Below are 2,500 nucleotides of genomic sequence, written 5' to 3' on the forward strand. Positions count from 1 at the left end.
GGACGGTGCTGCTTCTCGCTTCGCTCGCTGTTCGCCGCTCGCCGCTCGCTCGCGCAGCAGCCAAAAATGGCCAGTTTTGGCCGTGTTTTGGGCTGTTTTGGCCTGTTTTTGGTCTGTTCTGGCGTGGGCGCGGTGACCGTCGTGAGCGGAGCAAAACGTCAGCCATCTCAGCACCTTGGAACCCCCGGGTGGCACAGGGCTGGATGGGGCTTTCGTATAGCCAGGGACGGTGCTGCCTCACGCTTCGCTCGCTGTTCGCCGCTCGCCGCTCGCTCGCGCAACCTAAAATGGCCAGTTTTGGCCCGTTTTTGGGGCTGTTTTGGCCTGTTTTTTGGTCCGTTCTTGCGTGGCACGGCGGACCGTCGTGAGCGGAGCAAAACGTCAGCCATCTCAGCACCCTGGAACCCCCCGGGTGGCACAGGGCTGGATGGGGCTTTCGTATAGCAGGGACGGTGCTGCCTCTCGCTTCGCTCGCTGTTCGCCGCTCACCGCTCGCTCGCGCAGCCAAAAATGGCCAGTTTTGGCCCGTTTTTGGGCTGTTTTGGCCTGTTTTTGGTCCGTTCTTGCATGGCGCGGTGACCGTCGTGAGCGGAGCAAAACGTCAGCCATCTCAGCACCCTGGAACCCCCCGGGTGGCACAGGGCTGGATGGGGCTTTCGTATAGCAGGGACGGTGCTGCCTCTCGCTTCGCTCGCTGTTCGCCGCTCGCCGCTCGCTCGCGCAGCCAAAAATGACCAGTTTTGGCCCGTTTTTGGGCTGTGTTTTGGCCTGTTTATGGTCCGTTCTTGCGTGGTGCGGTGACCGTCGTGAGCGGAGGCAAAACGTCAGCCATCTCAGCACCCTGGAACCCCCCCGGGTGGCACAGGGCTGGATGGGGCTTTCGTATATAGCAGGGACGGTGCTGCCTCTCGCTTCGCTCGCTGTCCGCCGCTCGCCGCTCGCTCGCGCAGCCAAAAATGGCCAGTTTTGGCCCGTTTTTGGGCCTGTTTTGGCCAGTTTTTGGCCTGTTCTTGCATTGCGCGGTGACCGTCAGGAGAGCGGAGCAAAACGTCAGCCATCTCAGCACCCTGGAACCCCCCGGTGGCACAGGGCTGGATGGGGCTTTCGTATAGCAGGGACGGTGCTGCCTCTCGCTTCGCTCGCTGTCCGCCGCTCGCGCCGCTCGCTCGTGCAGCCAAAAATGGCCAGTTTTGGCCCGTTTTTGGGCCGTTTTTGGCCAGTTTTTGGGCCTGTTCTTGCATTGCGCGGTGACCGTCGAGAGCGGAGCAAAACGTCAGCCATCTCAGCACCCTGGAACCCCCCGGGTGGCACAGGGCTGGATGGGGCTTTCGTATAGCAGGGACGGTGCTGCCCTCTCGCTTCGCTCGCTGTCCGCCGCTCGCCGCTCGCTCGTGCAGCCAAAAATGGCCAGTTTTGGCCCGTTTTTGGGCCGTTTTGGCCAGTTTTTGGCCTGTTCTTGCATTGCGCGGTGACCGTCGAGAGCGGAGCAAAACGTCAGCCATCTCAGCACCCTGGAACCCTCCCGGGTGGCACAGGGCTGGATGGGGGCTTTCGTATAGCAGGGGACGGTGCTGCCTCTCGCTTCGCTCGCTGTCCGCCGCTCGCCGCTCGCTCGTGCAGCCAAAAATGGCCAGTTTTGGCCCGTTTTTGGGCCGTTTTGGCCAGTTTTTGGCCTGTTCTTGCATTGGCGCGGGTGACCGTCGAGAGCGGAGCAAAACGTCAGCCATCTCAGCACCCTGGAACCCACCCGGGTGCACAGGGGCTGGATGGGGCTTTCGTATAGCAGGGACGGTGCTGCCTCTCGCTTCGCTCGCTGTCCGCCGCTCGCCGCTCGCTTCGTGCAGACCAAAAATGGCCAGTTTTGGCCCGTTTGTTTGGGCCGTTTTTGGCCAGTTTTTGGCCTGTTCTTGCATTGCGCGGTGACCGTCGAGAGCGGAGCAAAACGTCAGCCATCTCAGCACCCTGGAACCCCCCGGGTGGCACAGGGCTGGATGGGGCTTTCGTAGTAGCAGGGGACGGGTGCTGCCTCTCAGCTTCGCTCGCTGTCCGCCGCTCGCCGCTCGCTTCGCGCAGCCAAAAATGGCCAGTTTTGGCCCGGTTTTTGGGCCGTTTTGGCCAGTTTTTGGCCTGTTCTTGCATTGCGCGGTGGACCGTCGAGAGCGGAGCAAAACGTCAGCCATCTCAGCACCCTGGAACCCCCCGGGTGGCACAGGGCTGGATGGGGGCTTTCGTATAGCAGGGACGGTGGCTGCCTCTCGCTTCGCTCGCTGTCCGCCGCTCGCCGCTCGCGCAGCCAAAAATGGCCAGTTTTGGCCCGTTTTTGGGCCGTTTTTGGCCAGTTTTTGGCCTGTTCTTGCATTGCGCGGTGACCGTCGAGAGCGGAGCAAAACGTCAGCCATCTCAGCACCCTGGAACCCCCCGGGTGGCACAGGGCTGGATGGGGCTTTCGTATAGCAAGGGGACGGTGCTGCCTCTCGCTTCGCTCGCTGTTCGCCGCTCG

Source organism: Musa acuminata, unplaced genomic scaffold, assembly GCF_036884655.1.
Source record: "Musa acuminata AAA Group cultivar baxijiao unplaced genomic scaffold, Cavendish_Baxijiao_AAA HiC_scaffold_678, whole genome shotgun sequence".
NCBI classification, from domain to species: Eukaryota; Viridiplantae; Streptophyta; class Magnoliopsida; order Zingiberales; family Musaceae; genus Musa; species Musa acuminata.